Genomic DNA, 22,025 nt, shown 5'->3' with positions numbered 1-22,025 from the left:
CAGGCAAACAGCATCAAACAGTCCCCATAAAGTTTATTCTGAGAAAGTGAGTGATTCCATTTCAGAATGGTTTGGCTGGTGCTTTTATTGTTGTCAGCCCAGGATAATAATTATAAATATCATAATAAACGGATTGAATTTTCATCATTGCCAATCGTTTTTTGTTCACACAAAATGGCTCTGAGGATGAATGACTTCATCCGGTACATCCTGAACCATTTCTTCAACCTAGGCTGAATTCAGCACAGTCCTTTTCATCTCCACGTGGAAGTCAACCCTTTGGTCTTTCCCAGCCTCAGGTTATACTCATTTGCTTTAAGTGGTCAGCAAACTCATCGAAAATCTATGCTCAGCTGCTCCCTGCTGTTTAATGGGCTGATTCAACATCAGAGGGAGAGAGAGGTCTCCTGCATTTTCCTCAATTTTATCCTTCATGCTCCTGATTCACTCATTCAACTATGCCAGTGATAGGAACTGTGGGACTCCACATATATAGATGCAATCCCAGCAGACACTGATATTTGAAGCACTGTGTTCTATAGACCTGCTTTGAGCAAGGTTAGTCAACTCAGCGCTTAAAAAGCTGGCAGCCATCTGGAGCCCAGCCTACGCCAGAGTTCAAAATTGTTTCCTTCCCTGTTGGTAGCAACAATCGGGGGGCTGGAGAGGTTAAAACTTGCTTAGAAGCAGATTTGTAGAAGAGGAGAATTCACTGCAGGCTGAAGTCACAAGGTAACCCCAGATCCTAGAGGTTCATGGACATTGTGCCCTGTAGAACAACCTCTGCTTAAAGGCATCATTAAACTCCTGATAATTAGCAAGTCATTAGGTTTCAACTACACTTAAAGGTTAAAAGGAGCATCTCTGATGTTGGATATTTTGTAATTTTCTTTCTATTGTGTTATGTATTCTCTTTGTGTGAAGCGGTTCTGGTGCTCACCTCTTACCCACAAGCTGAAAACAGTGCATACTGAAACTCTTCTTTGAAAACAAAGCAAAAGTTATGTCAGCTTTTCTTAAATTTAGGCCACAGTAAAGAAAATGGTGGTCTAGGAAAGGTTTAACACTGGTGACTCTTTAGTTTTTGATCAGACCCTTGGGGATGAGTTTGACAGCAAGCGCAAGCTCAAGCTGTACAATAGCAGTGCAACACAGCACAGCAAAATGACAAGATGATTATCTATGCCTTGATGAAATAATGTTGGACATGTCATTTCCTGTGGTCAATATTTCCTGTAATGACTCCTTTGGTATGATCTTGCTTGATGAAGTGTTGTTTAACCACTTCTGTTATGTCTGTCTTTCAGTCTACAGAATAATCAAAGCTGTCTTGTTGCATTTGGAACAAATCTTAATCTATTTCAGGCTCAAGAAGACAAAGTATGTCATCCCTAGTATTCCCAAGGAATTGTGCTAGTATTCCTGGTAAACTTTTCCTAACAGGTAAAGCACTGTAAACCACACAAATTGTTTGCAACAGTTGCAGATTAGTTTTCATGGCCATAGGTTTCTCACAGGGTGATGCAAAATCTTTTGTCTCCTCCTGACTTTTGAAGTCAGTGAAATTAAGTAATGATACCCCTCTTTTCACTGTAATGGAATAAACTGAAACTAACTAACTAAATAAAACAAATAAATAATAATAAAACAAAAACAAAAAAAAAATGCTACCATACAATATAATAGAGTGGAGTAGAGGAGTTTGAGAGCTGATCTGTATGATGGCTGTCTCTCTAGCCATGCTGTGTGAACAGAGGGCCAAAATCACAACTTTTCTGTAACCCTTTTGCATTGTCTTTCCTGATAAAGTCTACAGTCTTCCTGAAAGTTTTGGCATTTGTGGAACCAGCTTGATGTCTCATTGATTTTGCAGTCTGTCACAGCTCAGGGGACATCTGAGGACTACTGAGAGGACACTCTTATGTCCCAGGAGTTCCTTGCTTCTGCAGTAGCTAGAAAGTGTCAGTCGCCCTGGATGGCTGTGTGAAAGCCTGACTGCCTCAGTTAGCAGCAGATGTTGGCAGCAAAACATGCTAAGAGTGGCGTGACTGCAGTTTGTCATATTAGATGGAAGAAAACATTCCTCTCAGCCCCATGTGAGGGATCTGTACTTTCATTCGTCTTGCCTAGACCTGTGGAATTCCATTTTATATGGAATTGTGTGAAGCTGCAATTAAAAAACAGAAGCTAAATGCTTGGCTTGCTTTTCACATTTTTACTCAGTAATAGAATATTTTACCTGCAGATAGCAGCAAACTCCTATGCATTGCAGAATGATATCTTAGCTTTGGGGAAGTACCTATTTATTTTCTTTTAATAAATGAAAAAAAAAAAAGTAATATTTCTCTACCTAATTGATGAATCACAGCATATCTAATTTGTTAGCAGGGTTTGTTAGATCATGTGATATCCCACAACTTGACAGAGTGCCATGCAGTCACTTCAGTAGCAGCTTCTACTATGTTACATACAGGTAAAAATGAGTAGGAGGAAAGAGCACAAGTATTTGTGACTTGCACTTCACTCGTACCAAGTCTGAGATAAGAGAATAACCTACAAAAAATGTAGTTTCCCTTTTTTCAGGGAATATAAATTGGTATCTTAAATGGCTACAGAAAAAACATATTTGAAATGGGGACCATCTGCAGGTTGAGTCCCTTAGGTACCAATAGAGAATAGTATCTAGAATCCAAGATGCTGTTGTAGCAAGGGGCTATAAAGAGGGCTGAGTCGGATAACAAAACCTCTTGTCTGTTATTATAACTTCCCCTCAAAGCCCAGACATCTTTTTCTTTGCTTGCTGCTTTGTTGCTTTTAATCACTTTTTTTTTTTTTTTTTTTTTTTTTTACATTTTAATTTCATTTTTCTGACAGGAATTACATTGTTAATATTATACAAAGTGAGCCCGTTCATGCATATTATGAATTTACTTTGATCTCACTTACTTGATACCGAAAGAGTTTTCTGCACCCTTGAAGAAATTGAATGGAAGATGAGGGTGAGGGAACTGAGCAAAGCTGTGTAGCCATGCAGTGCTTTAGTCCATGAGGGCTGGGCTCTGAAATGTGGTACATTTATGGTACAAATTTTTGCCTTCTAATTCTTGACATCCAGCTGCTTAATAACAACCATCTTGGGCAGTAGCTCATGGTAACTCGTGCCTTATGGCACAGTATAGTGTTCTCATTCTAATTGGATGCCAATATTTAGGTTGCAGTCACTCTGGAAAATATGTAAGCAGGTGCCACACGATGACATTCCTTCACCTCCTGATATTAGCTTGAATTAGAAGAGCTAATTATGATGATTATAGAAACCCCTTTATCTTCTCTGGTGATTGTTCTTTTGAGCATCAATGGCATAGAATAGAGTGGTACATTTTCAGAGGGCTGTTCAGAGGCAAACACTAGTTTGGGCATCTGATTTTGACTTTAATGTAGAGACAAGGGAATTTTCAGAGCTAAAGTTGGGCAAGGCTCTGACTCTAAAGTTGTGCTGTAAGTCTGGAATGCTGAAAGGCTTGGACAGACAGTGAGTTGATGAAAGCTTTGGTGCGATTCTGCCCTTGGATGAGGTTTGTTTTCTGTAAGTATTCTGCTCCCCAATTTATATTATAGATGCACTTTACACTTGTCAGAAACAAAAGTTCATTTTGAAACAGAACTTTGCAAGTTTACACATTTCTACTCTTCCTGCTTTTTGAATTACTGTGTATTATTAGAAAATCCTCTATGTGAGAAAAGTGACCAAATGAAAGGTCTTTCATGTTTGCAATTCCTGATGTCCTGTTTTATTTATTTATTTATTTTTAATTTTTATTTTTATAAATGTAAGAGCTCGCCACTGCATTAACAAATTATCTGGGGGCACAGATCTTCCGTTGCTAAATTGTCATAGCTCCAGTGAAGTCAGTAGGGCTGAGGACCTGCCTGACTTTGCAATCAAGCAATCAAGTAAGCATTTCCTGTTGTGGATAAACTGCTCAGTAAATATGGAGGGTTTCACCTTACCAGAAATAGTTTCATCCTTTCCCTTTGAATTTTTGTACTTAATACTATATGGCTAATCAATAAATTGCTTGATCAGCTGCCCACCCACACAGACATGTCCTTAATGCTTTCTATAAGTTTCTAACAACCCTTTGGCACCAGATGTGGAAGTTCTGGGAACCATCTTAGCTGAAAAGACTGAAAATGCTGTCCTAATGATAAATGAACTGCTTCTAAGTGAAATGAACTTGGACCAGTGCATGTTGTCAGGTCATGCTTTAAAATCTAGCTTCGGCAAAGGTGCCTCTTTAGCAAATTTCCTAATTTCATCAATTGTAATGATTTTGACGTCTTTTTTTCCAGAGCTGCTGATATGCCAAATGATGTTGATATCTAGGAATCCTTTTTAAAGTACATTAAAAAAAAAAAAAAAAAGAAAAGAAAAAAAAAAAAAAGAAAAGAGAGAGAGAGAAAAAAAAAAAGTAGATTCCTACATCTGTTCCTGGTCATGAAACACTTTGAACTTGTGGTCAGAGCACGGCTAGAATGGATGCTCTCAAACCACGTTACCATTACCATGTTGAAAGATTGTATCCCCTGATAGAATCATTCTTGCCTTTTATGTCTACTTTCTTTATTTTTTACCTCAAATACCTTCTTACATATCTTTTGTTAACATTATGTTCTGTATCTAAAAATGAGAAGAAGCTTACTGTAAGCCTCTCTTATACTTCCCACCAGTCTTTGCAGGTTTTTGGTATTCTTTCTGTCCTTCAGCTGTCATTTCCCAAAGACCAGACTCTACTGTGAGAAGCTGTTGCTCTCATTTATTCATTCATGAAAAACCCCAGGCTTCCCACAAAAAAACACAACAAGAAAAACAGAACAAACAAACAAAAACAACCAACACATAAACAACAACAAAAAAAATGGCAGTAGATAATATCACAGGACACTTCTACAAATGAATATAGTTATATTTTGAAATATTTTTCAGAATGCATTTTTTTGTCTTTCTGCATGTGTGGGAAATAAATTCCCTGGCTTATTTATGCTGCTTCATTTGTGCTTCTGTGAGCTATTTGAGCCTGGTTTCTTTATGCATTTCTTCTTTCATTTTCAAGGCCCTGCACAGCTTCTTCCAATCCATACCTACCCCTTTCCCTGTTTGTTGCAGCCCCGCTAAGCTGTCCTGGTAGTCACTCGCGCTATGAGCAAGCAAATAGTTGACACAATGTCTCCTCTTGCTGTGAGAGTCCAACAACTTCATTGTTGGATCAAGCTTATTGCCTGGTCCACCACTGAGTCTGAACTGTAAACAGCTGTGGATCTTTGTAGTCATTAACAGACTCCTCTTGAGCGGTGCATAAGCCTGAATCCACCGGGGAAATAGAACTGGCAAAGTGCCTAATGGTGATTCTTGCAAGTTTTAGAATGGGGGATCTGAAAAGGGGCCAGCAACCCTGTTAAGCTTAATTTCATTATTTATTTTCCTCTTAATGCTGTGTATTTCCTGGTTCAGTGACTACTGCTGGAAAACCAAAGAATTCTAGGTTGTGCCCATCAAAAGTTAAAATCCAAGGTGAGACTGCATGAGTGCTGCCAGCCCTACCTGAGCTGGGTTTTCTGCCTGTTTCCTCCTTGCAGGCTGTGGGATTCAAATGCCTGTAGGGTGCAGAGAGGTGAATTCCTTTGTCCAGTGATTATTCTGTAACCAGGATTGAACTAATGAATGGCAAATGGTTTGATTTTACACTGTTAGCTGAGATAAGATGGAAATGGCTTCACTGGAGACACTGAGCTCTCAGTAGCATGAGCTCAGGACCACTCAGAATTTTCACAGGAAAGAGGTGTGGGATGAGCAGAGAGGCAGGGGAGTAAGAATGGAGTGACTCAGTAATCTGGAATTACCAATGTGGCCTCTTCGAGAGTTTTGCATAGACACAGCATGGATTCCTTTTGTTCACAGGACATCCTGACTACTGACCTACTTGTTAGTCTACATGTTCTCACTCTCTTTTATACATGAAACACCATCCCTGAGCAGAGGAGGATTCCCACAAAACATGCCAAGTTGACAAGCGAACACTTTTTTTCAACCAAAATTTTTCATCAGAAAATTCCCACTAAACGTGAGACTCAGTGGGTATGAATCTGACCCTGGATTCCTTAAAGGACATGCCTGGGATTTAATTTGCTGGAATTAGAGGGGGAATTTATCTATAAGATGACTCAATCCATAACCTTACACTGCAGGATTAATAGTCACAATGGATTTTTTTTTTGTCTGCCTCTATTTTAAATACACTGCTTGCAGGGATTAATAAGTATGCCTGCTTTCACTGCTGAACATGGGCTCTCTTATCAGAAAGAAATTTACGTTATAGCCTATAATACATCATAGGCAATGTAATGTAGTTATTTAAAAACAGACAAACAAACAAAAACCACCATTAACACAAACTCTGGTCTCTGTTTTCTTCCCTTGTTTTACATTTCTCCTGCTTCTAACCTTTGTTATTCAATAAAAACAAACAATAACAAAAATAAAACAAAAACACAGACCAACACATTAAAATATTATCAATACCATATATTAAAAAATTTCTGGAGCTATCTATAAACACCCTTTCATGAGGTCAAGTTACCAAAACCCAAGAGATAATCATGTGGTAGCTGCAACATGGCTTAATAACATGTTGGCTGATGTTATAGGGTAGCTGTTTTCTCCATTAATATATTACTGTCTCCTCCTGAGTTGTCTGCATGTTGAATTCCAACACTCCTTGCATCTGTCTTAAATGATCATGTTTAAAGGGCTAAAAAGTATTCCAGAAAGATGCACTGAAACTGCAGGACCTGCCCTAAAGCTCTTATCGGTGCGGTGCAATGCAATGCTGATATACATTTTAGGTAATATCATCACTCTTCTGAATTTTTATTCTTTTAAAGAATGTTGACAATTCAGTCAGGCTTTGTGCATTGTGTTTGTACAAGGACTATCAAATAATCAAGGACAGTGAAAAGTACATCCATTATTTGCATGCTTTTCTGTTCTTAGAGCTGCTCCAAGCAGATTTGCATTAAATATTTTATTGTATTGTATTGTATTGTATTTGGAAGTGAGGTGATCTTCAAGGATGTTACTTATCAGGTGAAGAAGGGTTAGAGGCAGCTTTGGATGATGCATTTCGGATTTGATTGAGGCTCAGCTATATAGTCTAAGGAACATAAGATTTTTTTTCCCAGGTCTCTGATTTGCTAAAACTGACTATTTTCTTTCTAGGGTCAAGAGGATCTGCTCTGAGTCATCCTTTCCCAAGGAAAGCATCTAACTTTGCCTGCTCTTCCCTTCTGTTCTTTACAAAAGTCCTTCATTTTTCAGGCTTTTGAAACCTCAGTCTCCCACAGCAAGAAGTCTCAGAGGCCTTTGCTGGTGCGTTTCCAAAGCAGATGCCTGTTGAACAAGGAATTGCAGCAGGGAATGCCTGTTTGCTTCTCTCAGCTACTGAGGAAGAAAGAGGTGAGGGTCCTCGAGAGTAGTTTTCATTCTGAGTGCTGGGCGATGAGCCATCCTGCAGGGTGTGGTGCACAGACATAATGCATGGGAGGAGATTGTGGAAAATGTTAGCAAACCAATAGACCTTTTCTTCACCAAACTGGGCAACTGCAGTTTGATTTGTTCCAGCTGTGGCAAAGGCACCCACTGATTTCAATAGTGGGGCCATCAACTCTTTGAGATGGTTATTTCAAATGCAATGTTTGTGACATTGTATTAGTTTGTTTTTTTTTCCTTGTGGTAATATCTGAAGGTCTGTGTAAAGAACACAGAGGCGTTGTCTGAACTTCAGCAATCCGAGACACTGGCCTTTACTTTTCCTGCTCAGGAAAACTTCTTTTGAGGGTGAATTTCTGGTGTGCTCTTTCTTCGGCATAAAGCACCTCTGTATTTCTCCAAAGTAAAATGGAGACAGAGCTGCTTGCACAGGGAAATAAAATAGTTTTCTCTGCACTTTTTTCTTGGGAGTATGCAAAAATCCCATGTGCATTTTTTTTTATGAATTGGACCCTTCTGTTTTATAGCTGGTAGTATTCATGCTTATTACAATGCCATATTATGGCCTTAGACACTTTTTATGTCCCTATAACATAGCACCCTAGAGAAAGATGCTTCACTAAGCAAGAACCAGTAAACTTGCTACAGAATCAGCGGAATACTTTTCACAAAAGTGCATAAACTCCTGTTCTTAAACATTGTCATCCTTCACCTTAACAAGCACAGAGAAAGGTTCCACTGGTTTCTATGCCTTGTTAGGTCTATCATCTTTTTAATTAATAGTGTTTTTACGAAGCCGTCTGAACTGTGTCATTTCCATTATCAGAAAACCATTGCCATTAATGAATAATTTTCATTTCTGATCCTTGATATCATGCTAGTTGATCTCCTGTTTCCATGCCGCCGAATGATAGCATCGTTTTCTGCCCACGATCAAATTTAATTTGGACTCTGATTATATTATGCTGTTGCGACTGAAGTGTCAATTTTTGTCAGGCAATTAGGAGCTATAACCTGTGAAGTTAAGTTTGATAGGCATTGTAATTGGATTGTTACAGTAATAGCTTGGAACATTCCCTTTTTTTCTTGCTTCTTTGATTCTTGATGCATACTTTAGTTGTGAGAACAAAGGCATTTTGTTATTATGCAACCATAGGATGTTCAAGACAACAAGATGGAGTTCAGGTTTTTCCACTTTCCCCAGATGGACCTAATTGGGGTTTAGTTTTGACCACAAATTACGCGAATATTTTAAAAGAATTCTGGTGGAGGTGGGGTGGGGGGTCAAGCAAACCTTGAAAAGGAGAGCTATGGAGTCAGAGATACAAGGATTATAATACGGAGGTATATTTTAAATTAGAAGGTTAAAAGGAAAATAAAAATCAGACTGGAAGTGTGCCAGATTATCTTGGCCACTCTCATTCCTTTTACTGGCCTTTGTGGTTTATGTTCTTTGCAAGTATGGAGGACTATAACTTCAGGTCATGCTATGGCCCAAATTTTCTATTAGTGTAGATCTGTGCAGTGTATTCACATGAATCAGCAAAGAAGTTGGCCCCATAGAAGATAATCACAACACAAGACCTAATGTATAACGGAGAACACTTTTATTCTTATTGGATCTTTGCTGACAGACTGAAAGTTTTTTGTGTTTTTTTTTTTTAATTATTATTAATATTTTTTCTCTGCAGACACAGTAGTTCATAGCCTGGCTGTTTGTCATGAGTTTTGTTCTGAGTGTCTTCAGGGTGTGCTCAGACCCTCTCCTAGCTTTGTCTCCTGATCCTTTCTAAGCAAATGTGCAATGAAGATAATTTTTAAAAAAGGACAATGGAGGGAGGATAGTTTTTCCAGTGCTCATTTAATTGAACACTTTTCATAAGTGCTGCTATATGACAAGCAAAAGGTGGAGGAAAACAAAGAAATTCCTGCTGCTATGGAATGCAAGGAAAAAACTCACCTGCAACATGTTTTATTTATTTATTTATTTATTTATTTTCTGGAGAAAATTGCAAATCAGTACTGTTGCTGTTAGGGAAATTCTAAAAAGAAATTAAGCCTTTAAAAACAATTATAGGAGGATTTCAAAAGCTTTGTATATTGGGCATAGGGTAATTGTGTTCTCAGAGTTAGCAAATATTGACCAGGGTTCCACACCTCATCCAGTAGGCATGAAACCCAGCCAAGTCATACCACCCTGCCTCTCATAAATTCATGATACCCAGTCATTTCACGGTGTAGCTGACTAGGTCTGCTGCTTCCCACTTCAGGCATGTGTTTATGTTTCTATTTTGATATCCTCAGCTTGTGGTCAGTACTTCACCAAGGAGTAATCTGGTGAGTTTGCAGCATTGTTTGTTATTTGCACCTACTGGACCTGTGCCTTGCCCACCTCCAAAAAATGTTCCTCCTCTTTCTTTCCTCTTCCCAAAACTGTTCCAGAGATTTTTTGTCAAGGGATATGGGTTGAATTGTCATATCCCCTTATTTTAGTAATGTGCTCCCTCAGCAGCTGTTCTGCTTTATAATCCCACCTTCCTGAGGTGTAAACTTCCTAAATTCGTTTAATACTTATATTGCTATAATGCTTTGCAAAATTTCACAATGTCCAGTTCAGCCTTCTCAGTTTCTGCAGGTCTCAGGCAGACCATATGTTCTTGAGGCTGTCCTCTCCTCTGGAGACAGCAGGAAACTGCAAAGCAGCAGTTACCAGACTCTGTATCATCCAGTGGGGCTCTCCTAGAGGGACCATTTCATTTTGTTGGTATTTTGCACTGCAGCTTAGATGCTAAAATCTAGACTTCCTTTTTTTTTTTTTTTTTTTTTTTTTTTTTTCCCCAAGCATAACTTTTTCCATTTTCTTTCTTTTTGTCTTGTTTCCACTTACACCATATTTTCTTGCCAGTCCTATCTATTTGAATATACAGAGCCTAAATATGGGGGCTAAGCCTCATGACGTTGACCCCTCTAGTTCACAGTGTTGAAAACTAATACCAAGAACCTGAGAGGATGCACCAGGACTGTTACTGAGGTAGTGGATTGCTGATGTGACAGAAACAGCTGCATATGAAGAAGTGATATATGGAATAGAAAGTAAGTTAGATGAATTTGAAGGTATTTGTAATCTATTCTTCTGCTGCATCAGAAAAGATGTTCTGAAATATGATAGAAGATAGTGGCAAGAGGTTGAAGGGTGAATGAAAGCTTTTGTTTCAAAAGGTAATAATAATAACTTATCTCCCTGCTTTGCTATTGCCTTACTTTTCTTTTTCCTTTGTTTTTTTTCCTCCCTGGGAGATAAGGATGGGCTGCAATTATACCTGAAAAAGGAGTGAAAGTCATATAAATTTTTCTGTACATACGTTCTGTTCACAAAAAGACAGACTTAGAACCTGATGAAAAAGAGCAATAGGAAGACAAATAGGCATGTGAAAATCCATCCCAGACAGTAGATGTATGCAACTTTCTAAAATGTAATGGTGATGGGAGTGTGTATTAAATTTCTTCTTTTCAGTTGATCTGATACAGGTTTAGCAATTACCACAGACCCATGTCATTAATTGTAATGTTCTGTAGGAGTAATCAATGAACTCTGTTTCCTGAAAACAGTTTCACCTTTCTGCTATTAGTGCTGTAATGAAGAGGGTGCAGTATATACTTACATAAAGAACTTGGAATCTATTAGCACCTGTGCTGAACAGTAAAGCTGCTGATACTTTGCATGCAAATTGTAGTCATCATCTGAGAAGAAGCAGAGTTCATAGGTTCAATATTCTCTCCCTTTCAGTCTCCTATGTCAGCTATGTCTTAACCAGCTGGGGGCAGAATTACATTCTGGAAATTAGGGAGAAAAAAGGTTAAAATTGAAAATCTACTATTTCTGCATCTAGCTTCACCATTTGTATAAGACAACATGAAAAATCCTAGCAAATATAAATGATGTCTGATTTCACATTATATTTTTAAAGTGTCAGTGCTCGAGTAGGCTTATATTTGACAGGTGATTTAAATACTTCAATACATTTCTATAGCCATAAGAAAAAGTCTTTATCAGGATAAAAACTTGACAAAACTATTCATTTTTGTACTAATGCAAGAAATATTACTACTCTTTTTGACACACAGATATATGAGGCACTATATTCATCTTCATAATTTATCTAAATGTTTCATTATTTGAGACTATTTCAGTGACTGTTCATTTATGTTGTTTTTAGTATATTTATCTTTTATACTGATTCTTGAACATTATGCTCTGAGTTCATACCTGATTATTACTGGTACAATCTTACCATTATGCTAAGATAAACGTATCTTTATTTCTCTTCTAATTAATTTACATTTGGCAAAATGTGTGGTGTGTTTTTTGTTTTCCTATATCAAGATAATTTTAGTACCTTCAATTTGTAAAATAAATATGTCTTAAGGCATCTCCCAAGCTTCACCATCTTTCCCCTCATGTCTGTCTCAAAGGAAGTAGTTGTGGAGGTCTCTGGGTTTAGTTTTTGAGCACCATGAAATGTTCATAAACTCTCGGTGCAGTCCTGTGTGAAATAATATTAAGATAGGCCTGTTGTGAACATTGTGACACAGAAAGGAGGCATAGAAAAATTACAGTTGTAGACCAGTATAGTATAACAATGTACTGAATTAATGAACCAGAACTGAGAAAAGCACACAGAGGAAAAAATAATATTATAGCACTCCTATGGACAACAAATGTTTTGCTTCCCTGGCTCACTTTGGCAGTATGTCCATGATGGTTTAGGAATGAGTCCAGGAGTATTTCACACGTTAGAGCAGTTTCATCCCTGGCTGTGCAGACCAACCAGGTGAAAAATATGGGAGAAAATTCACCCTCAAGTACAGTGAGATATAATGATACTGAAATGAGACATTCAATAGAGTACTGAAACTATAGTAAAGTGTTGACTAGATTTTTCTTGATACTTTGTGTATGAACATGGACTACCATATTAAAATCTTTATGTGTTTTTTTTCCAAAATATGAGAATTTTGGCTTTTGCTTTAGATCTGTGAAGATAAGAGCAATTTGGATTGTGTTCAGGCTTTCTCAAAATCCAGCAATTTTCAAATATTTATGCAAATTTAGGAATTCTGGTCTGAACTTATATTTAAAGTATATCTCAAACAGATGAAATAAACATAAAATAGAGAAGAATTCATCATAAATAACTATGATTCGTTGTCTCGAGCAATTTTCTCTCATTGAAATTTCCAAATCAAAGGTAGACAATGGCACTATGACTGAACCACAGAATTTCTTAGCATCAGAGTAAATTGGCTTTACAGCATGAGGAAGGTTTTCCTGTAATGACATTAGTCTAGGGAATAAACAAAGGATTAATATTCTGGGCTCTGATTTTCAAAATTGCTCTCAACATTGACCTGTTTCTGCCTCAGCCTATGCTGAAGTAGATGATCACGAGCACTTCTGGATAGTTCATTTTCCACCAGCTATTATCACTGCATTCAGCCAAAAGAAAAGTCAAAACAGTGTTGACTGTATTAGTAATCAGATAAACAGAAAATCACAGAAATCATTCATCTTCAATGTAGTCGTGGCCATGTGTTTCCTAATGGCCATTGTTATGAGCCTGTAGCACAGGCAGGGTATATCTGGACTGACCCAGGAGGTGGTGACGAACTGATGCTGGCCTCAGGCTGGCAAATTGTCCATTGATTTGACCATGAAAGGAAATAGGGTTCATGAAATCTGAAGGAGTCAATCTGTTCTGCAGCTCAGGCTTTACAAGTAGTATAATCTCACACCAAGTTTTCACTTCTGTTAACTTTCTCTGTTTTCCTTTAGAGGAAACTAGGGCACTGATTTAGGTCTTTCTCTCTTATCTCATCAGCTGTCTTCGTGAAACCAGTAGGAATATCATTTCTGAGATTTTTAGCCCTCAAGTTCAAATTGGCTAATAGTTCAGTCTTTTGTTGGAGTGAAAGGAAAGGGGAGAAAAAAAAAAAAAGATGGAGAGACAGACAAAACAGTTACATAAAGCTTATTTCCATAGAAAACCAAGTTAAACTGTCTTTATCTGTAGGAATTGCAAGGCCTGGTTATGTAACTCTTCAGCTTATTTGAAGAGGTGATAAACTGTTCCTAATTAAGCATTCAGCTACAGTCCCATTATAAGACTTTTCTTTCCCTCCAGCAGCTCAATAATAAATAAAAATTAAAATGTTAAAACCAAAAAAAAAACCACTGACAAACCCATAAAAATCCCTGTGCATTCATGTTGCTAGGGTTAAGACTTACTGACAACTAGAGTATTTTGTGAAAATTGTGATTAAATTGAGTAAGTGCTTTTTAAGATTAGAAGACTTAAAATAGCTTAATTTAGAAAAAAAAATAAAAAAATGCAATCTATTGTTCCTTTTTATCTATCTCTCTGTCCAACAAAATCATATAATACTTATGTCTGAAACATAAGTAGATTTCAATATTATCTGTGCAAGAGTCACTTTTAGGAAGAAGGAGTAGTGGAATGTTTTAGAAATATCTTTTTTTGAAAAAAAAAAAAGAAAAAAAAGACTGATTTCTCTACCTGTGAACGTGCTCCAGAAAAAAAAAAATATATATATATAAATAAATAATAAAAAACCCCACCTTCCATCACCAAGCTCTGAACTGCACTAGGGTGATTCTGAAACCTTTTTCTAAAGCACTTGACTGTCATCAATCCTTCCTACACTCAGGAAAAAAAAAAAAAAAAAGACATTTCTAGGCAGAATCTAGAGGAATTAGAGGGTAGTTATTTCCTGACAAGGTGGCAGAGCAGGGTAGGGAACCCAGATCTCTGTGTCCTTCTCAGTTGGCTGCTTCTGTTGGCACCAGCTAAGGAAGCTGAGTTGCCCGTATGATTTTCTGTAGATTGTGTGCACTGTAATAGCCAAAACTTTTGAATGTTCTTACTTTACAGTGACTTACTATGCTTTGTGAAAGACGTGGTAAGTGGGTACTCATTAATAATAGGGGTACCTGGGTTTTGTTTTGCAGCAGTCATCAGCTGTGACTTCCACCTAGGTGAGATGCTGATTTCCATGTGGTACTGTGCTGCTGTGATTTATTAGCTTTCACCTAGTCTTGCCTTAGTAATGGGAAAATTAAGCCCTTATGTGTTCTCACATGATATTTTCTTCTGTTCACATTATGCCTTTTCCAGTATCTCAATTTAATTTGCCTTGACTTATATTAAGGTTTTCTTCCAAAAGCCCTTTCCTATAGACCACAGCAATGAATTCAGTGTGAGAAAGGCTAGACATCATCTTTTCACTCAGAGAAATAGATCACAGAAAAGGAAGCCTTTAAAATGCTACTATCCATCTCTTTACCTGATTAGTATATAAAGAACATAGTACAAGAGTAAGGGCTGAAGAGTTAATCTTTTACATTAATCTCCCCCGTTACATTATATTAAGTAATCTCTTCCTCAAATGATTATACAATGCAGCACTACTAGTAAAATTAAATTTCACATTGGGATTTTTTAAGTATTGTAACCCTTAAATAATTTTCTTCATTTAACTCCATCACAAAATTGCATCCCAAACACTATACAGACATCTGCTCTGAAACTTCCTCAAACTGGTGGGGTTGGCGGCTCTCGTTACAGCCAAAACATTCAACAAAAAGATTCCTCAGTTTTCTCTCATCACACACAATTATGAGTTTTGACTTCAAATACTTATACTCACATAATTACAGTATTCTGAAAAGATGTCCTAAATATATATGATTCCCAGCTTGACTGAGACTTCAAGCAAATTCTCTTGTCTGGGGTGCTTGGTAAAGGAAAACTAAATTAGTGAGAGTACAATACAGCAAGTTACAGTGTTTAGATACAATAACCAAAAATAAAGTCAATTTAATCTTCTAAAGTAGGACAGCTTTTCAGTGTATTCGTCACTATGGAGATTTAACAGTTGATTCCAACTTGCATTTTAATAGCAGACTTACATAATTGTGAGTCCTGGTGTGGTACTGCTGAGTGCATTCAGGCTGGAATTACTAGTTAGACAGATCCTGCTTAGCCTTCTAGTTAAAGCATTCTAGTAGTTTACACGTGTGCATGACAGTTGTTAATAACTGTCTTTATAATCACCTTTGGATTTCTCTTTTCTTTCTCGCTCAACACTATCTAAAACAGAAAAATGATGTTAGTGGTCAAAGCTGGGGATTAAAAATCAAACTTCCTGACTTTTATTTTTATCTCTAGCTATTTTTGCCAATGAGGATGCACAGGTATTTTTGCACCATATTCAAAAATTGCTTAAATAAATACTCTGTTCATTTGTTTGTTTGTCTATTTATTTATTGGTAGAAAATGTATTTTGCTTGATGTCTCTAGAAATATTTGTGAAGGAAAAGATTCTTAGAAGTCTGTAAAAGATTGCTAAGTGCTTGAAACTGGAAAAGTATGGCAGATGTCTTTTGTTTGAAAAAACATTTAGTTTTGGTAGCATTTTTTGCACATGCCCTCTTCATTCCTAGATGCTTGCTTTGTTACTGGTTTTCGTTGTTGCATAACCTGAGGCAAATTGTTTGCTTTAAATTGCCTCTGCCTTAGTTTCCCCAGTTGGTGAGTGATTCAGAAAAATCAGCTATTCCCAGGGTGTTTGGAGGCTTAATTAAGTGTTTATAAAGTACTTTATGACTTTTGCATGAAAAGCATTATGGATGTGTAATATGGCATTATTATTAATGTATACTGCAGATTATTTTTATCTCTGGCAATTTTCCATTACTTTAGAAAATTAGTCTAAAATATTGGCCAAATAGACAGAATTACTGCAATTCCTTTAGTAAAAGTTCAGTGATGGAGTCATGTTGACTTTTATCTTCAACAATCTTCCCTTAGAGTCTCCCAGAGACACAGAACTTGAGCTGTGCTTCTAATTGTTGGCTTCAGGCTAAAACTTTTGATCACTTTATTTCTGCTACTTTCTGTTAAACTCACTGAATGAAAAGGCTTGATAACATTTTATAATGTCTAGTTCTTTATTTTGGGGAATACGAAAGATGAATTTGACCTTCTGTATTTTTAGTCTAAACTTTGGTAACAGGGAGCATCCTCATTCTTGTTTTCATTCATATTAATACTGCATCTATCTCTTTTGCCCTGTAAAAAGCTATTAATATTGTTCTATTAACCTCCTTCTAAGTAATAATGACCTTTCCCCTGAAAATGCAATTATTGGACTTTTTTCCCATAATAAATCTCATTTATTAGAAAGTTTGGCCTTGTGCACTTTGTTCTCTGCCATTTCCTTAAAAAAAAAATCATGCTTTATTTTCAAATAAGTACATTATTTTTATTCAGAAAAATATTCTATAATGCATTCATTTGGTCATAATTCGAGAGGAGGTGATGGCTTCTTGGTTCAACTGTGTCTCTGCCTTTAAAAAGAAAAAGGCTGAAATGACAGTGCTCTGTATTTCTCCTTTGCTTGACTGTGGACTGGCTGTTTGTAACTGTGGCATCCTGTAGTCTTGAAAGAATTGCCAACCAAGTCAGCTTTCCTCTTGCCGAGGTCCAGACCAAATGTTCTCTGCTTGGCTACACAGAGCTTCGACTCCCCTTCTGCAGAGAGTAGTGAGGGGCTCCCTGACCAGTGTTCTCTACTTTGTCATTAGCTGCTGCAAGGAGGAAGGAGGAGAAATCGTAGAACTATTAATGCTAGGTATCTCCTGTGATGTGTGGTGACGGAAACAGCAAACTTCTGGGGAGACAAAAGGGGAGGTAAGAAAAAAGCTCATCTTTCATTCCTGCTCTTCAAGCTGGTGGCTCTCTCAAGGGAGATGACAAAGAAACTTTCCTGTATTCTAAAGGGAAAGACAGCATCTCTCCACATCCTCAGTGAAGCAATAGCTGTAGCAGAGGGGTGTTTCTTTACTCTTGTAAGACAATACAAAACTGTGTAGAAGAGCAACATTATCGTTCTGGTTCTCCTCATCTCCCCTCCCCTCCCTTTCCTTCTTGGAGGAGTTTCCAGTAGCTTGAGGTCAGAGAGAGAAGGAAGGTTATGGCAATCTCCTTTTCTTGGCCATCTTCTTTCTCAATTATAAAGAATCCTTAAAGAAAAAATGTGAAAATCCATACTGGTTTTCTTTCTTATGTAGGTAGGCAAAACATTTATAACTACTTGTAGGGAAGGATAGTTTTGTAGGTATAGACTATAGTCTAGACTGCAAATGGAAAGAACTGGATTCAGAGACTCAGTGTCTCTCTCTTTTTTACTTTCTTTTTCTTTCACTGGACTCATCAAATTAGCAAATCGGTTTCTTAAACTGTGGACTGAAATAGAGGCAGCAGTTACAGACTGTACATTAGAAATCAGAAAACAAGGCTCAATTTTTCGAGGATTCCTTAAGAATGATGGAAACTGTGTGTCAAATTTGTAACATGGACAAATACAATGCCCTTCGTGTATTCTCTCCACCCATCTCCTAGATTAACCAGACATGCTACCAGGAATGTTAACACTAATAACTTCAAGCAATAGAAATGGGACTTTGTACTATGTAGGTAGGAAGATAGGAGCTATCTCATATGCACAATTTTAAGGTGAAGAATTATTTTTTAAACTTTGTTTTTCTAACATTTGCTTGAACTGCACACTTCAGAAAACCACATCTTCTTTACATTTCCTGGCTCTGTGACTCATCAAAATGAGTTGTGTTAGTCACATCAAATGATGTGTTTCATAGAATAAGACAGGAAAAGCAGCACATTGAGTCATTGTCATAGGGAGAGTGGCTGCCAAGCCACTATCAGACAACATAGGGAAAAGCAAGCATATTAAATGACCAGGGTCACAGAAACACAGCCCAGTGACAGGAAATCATTTACAATCAGGTGAATGTGAGCCTTCTCATCTTTTCAGCCTGTTTTTCAAGGAAGTGAGACATGTGCTATCATGATGTTTACCTGTCAGCTTCTGTTCCCCACTAACTTTGTAAGCCACTGGCCACTCAATCAAATTTGCCGGAGTGCTAGGGGGTCTTAAAAATATGAAGTTCTTATGCATTTTGTAGGAGTTGTTTCTTTTATCTTGCAGGGCTTTGTCTTTTACTCCCTCACCAGCTGCCCCAGCAGTGGCTGTGTGGGTCAGCCCAGCACAGGACACCCTGCCTGCTCTCCCATCCCAGACGGAGCTGGGGCTGCCACAAGGCTGGGTGATCCTTAAGGATGTGGGAGAGGTTGTGGAAGAATGAGGTGGCAATAGAGACTTTCTGCAGTGTGACACAGAAGACCTGGTGATGATGCACGCTGGCAGAAAGGGTTGTGGATATAGAGGATTACTATATATATTACTACAATACAGGGAAATTTAATATATACATTTATATCACTGTAAAACAGGATTCATTTTTGCTGCTGTGCACAGAGTAACTTGTTTGTTTGACAAGACTCTATGTTAGGTATTTTGTTAACACCTTTTTTACTAGTAAAACCCTTTTAGTTCCCCCTGGTTTCAATAAATTTCTGTAGTTTAATTTACAACCTAATTTCTGCATGCTCAGGTCATGCTCCCCTCCTTTTTATCTAATGAGGATGTACCAAGCTGTAGCCCAATAGGTAGTAGTGAATTTGTAGCACTAGAGACACTTCAATTTTTACTTCAGTTCCCTTAGGAGTTGATGCAACCACACTATCTGTCTGTCGTCCCCAAAGTCAATTGAAAACAAGGCCCAATCTTGACAAACTTGGTTGAGGAGTCAAAATTTAACTTCCTGTAAGTTTACTGAAAATGAGCATGTGTCTAGAAAAAAAAGTGTATGCTAATTATCCCTCAGTAACCAATTAGCAGACATGTACAGGCTAGCCAAACAGCTTGCTTACAGTTCCAGACTCACTATAGCAAGAAATTATCTGTTTGTTGGGGGGTTACACAGGATGGGGGGAGAATAGAGCTGATAGGTGAACTGGGGTTATTATGACAGCGGAAATACAGGAAATAGGATAAACACAGAAGACATGGGGGGTTCTTCTGATGAAACAACCTTTTAAAAAATCTTTAACAATATTTTTTCATGAATATTTTAATATTTTTAAAGGATAAAAACTACAACAAAAGTTACCGCAGTGCTGTTCTCTTATACTTTATTTTTCATTACAGGCTGACTCGTCTTACCTGAAATGTGAAGCCTACCCTGGGAGCCTCAATGAGAAAGGATATCTCACACCTCCTCTCACACCTTATGGAATAATATTGAGTAGAAATGGCTTAAAGATTCTGTAGAAGCATGTGAGGAGGGGAAAAAGTAATGAGCACTCATATGCTCCCTGAAGAAAGATTGTACCCATGTTTGTTGGGGTTGGGAGGACCGTGGTTATCTGAGTGTGAAAGTGGTGAGGAGAGTGCTGGTATCCATAGTCCAAAGATGTTTTTCCAGTAGCCTAACTGGGGTGTCAGGTACCCTGAATTCACGGGAAAGGAAACATTCTTCATCTTATGCTAGTATGCTTCTGCCATAATTAACCTATTTATTTATTTATTTATAAATTAACTTAAAAACATACAGAAGAAAATACACAAGATCTCTGTGACTCTCAGCCTCTCTCTGTCTCTCTTTATCTATCTATTTATTTATTTATTTATTTTATTTATTCATTTATAGGGAAGAGGAAGAGACTATTAATTCATTCTTTTAAAATACTTGGAGTTGACAGTACTGTGACTGGGTTCTCTTGCCTTTTCTTTGGATACTGCTGTGTGTCAGTGGGATTAGCAATGCAGTCTTTGGAACAGTGGTGTTCTCTGAAACACTTTCAGTTGGTACAGCTGGCTTATTTTTCTCCTGGGTCTAATTTCTTTTGAGGTTTTGGTTGTCTCTGGTTTTGGAAAGTCAGACTGTGATTCCAGGAAAACTCTGATTTTCAGTAATTTTCAAGAGAGCAGGCTTAATCAGGTTTGGTATTGCTCCATTCTGACACATACGTATGTGAGTACACATCTGCAGCACTGACTTCAGAATGCTTCCCAAACTGCTCGCTGTGTCTGCAAACCCTACAAATGGTGCTCCCTGTGAATTTTTTTATCCAATTTGTATAAAAATAAATGATAGTTATTCCAAATACTTCCCTGTTACAACTCTTCCTCTGATGTGTAGTTGCTGCAGCAATGTCATTTAGCAAGTGCTTTGGAGGAAAACTCCTCCTCCTCCACACAAATTTCTGACTGTCACCTAGTATTGAGCAATTCTGCACAAAACTCTGGTCATCCACTTTAATCGTAAGTCTTATTTTCAGCAGAACAGGTCTGCAACATGTCTTTCATACTGTACATCCTGGCATACTTGCTGCCCTCGGTTGGAAAAGATCACTTCAGTAACTGTGGATATGTGCACTGTGATAAGCCTCCTTACACTTGCTCCTGCTTGAGCTGAAGACTGTGGTCTGAGCATTTCCCTGGGAACCTCAAACTCAGAGAGTTATAGCAGTGAACAGAGAATGTCTTCCTGTACTTAAAAGAAAAAAAAATGAGTTGACAGAGCCACTGTTACAGGCTGAGAATCAGGTCTTCACGGCTCAGAAGTGAAAGAGAGAGATGAAACCAAAGCCTCCTCCAGCATATCTCATCCTAACTCTCTTCTCCCTTCTCAGTACCAAACTGTATTGTCTTAATCTGGAAATGTGATTTATATGTGAAATATCTCGTGGGTGGCAGAGGTGGGGAGCAAAGCTGTACAAAGCTCCCCAGAGCTGCTGACCGAGGTAAATAGTGTGTCATAACACATTTATCAAATAATAGTGGAAACCATATAAAACATATAGGAGAGGGAGGGGGGAAACCCGTTCCCCTCTGGGAAGTTACTGAATATTTCAGCCACTTTATAAAAGTATGTGTGCATATGTTTGGGAGGGGGGAGGTTTTCCTAGCTTCACCTCTGCAAATAAATCATTGGCCTAGGATGTCTGAACAGACACGGGAAATGGATGAGTGCATTATGGATCAAGGAGGTGGTATTTCTGCCTTGGTTAGTTTGAGGGAGACCACCCAAGCACTGTGGGACTGTGATGAGACTGTAAGTAGTGCCTGTAGAGTTCTGAAAGGCTCGGGCTGCAGCCTTTGACATGGTGGGAGGGTGGGGAATAAAATAAAAGAAAACCAAGATTTCTCAAATAGCAGGTATGACTAGTCATTTATCTGAACTGGCTTTGTTGCTAATACATTTTTATTTTTTTTTTTTGGATTTGACAAGATTGTCAGTGTAGATAAAAAGATAAAAAGAAAATAAAAAAATGACAAAGTTGTAATAGTGTTGCCTATTTTTGAAACACATTGATGTTTAGATGCAATTCCAAATAAATAAATATTAATAATATATTATGTATTTTTTTTCACTGTTTGCCACTAGTGACTCTGAGAAGTCAAAATTTGATGGTCCGATTGACATTGAGCAGAATCTTGAATCACAAATTGTCCATTGAAATCAGTGGGAACT

The 22,025-nt window shown here is 37.7% G+C and overlaps 1 long non-coding RNA gene across 2 annotated transcripts; it reads left to right on the top strand.

Moving 5' to 3' along the window:
• The first annotated feature begins 289 nt into the window (after positions 1-289).
• LOC110352941 (uncharacterized) lies at positions 290-20,657 on the top strand. Of its 2 annotated transcripts, none has more exons than XR_002402765.4 (3): positions 290-558; positions 7,376-7,513; positions 19,697-20,657. It is a non-coding gene; the product is annotated as an uncharacterized lncRNA (long non-coding RNA). The 2 variants fall into 2 exon arrangements; XR_011809503.1 differs by lacking the exon at positions 290-558 and adding an exon at positions 586-732.
• The last annotated feature ends 1,368 nt before the right edge of the window (positions 20,658-22,025 follow it).

This window comes from Anas platyrhynchos, chromosome 5 (assembly GCF_047663525.1).
Source record: "Anas platyrhynchos isolate ZD024472 breed Pekin duck chromosome 5, IASCAAS_PekinDuck_T2T, whole genome shotgun sequence".
In the NCBI taxonomy this organism is placed as follows: Eukaryota; Metazoa; Chordata; class Aves; order Anseriformes; family Anatidae; genus Anas; species Anas platyrhynchos.
The sequence above is the reverse complement of the archived record's forward strand: the minus strand, read 5'-3'. Positions and strand labels throughout refer to the sequence as shown.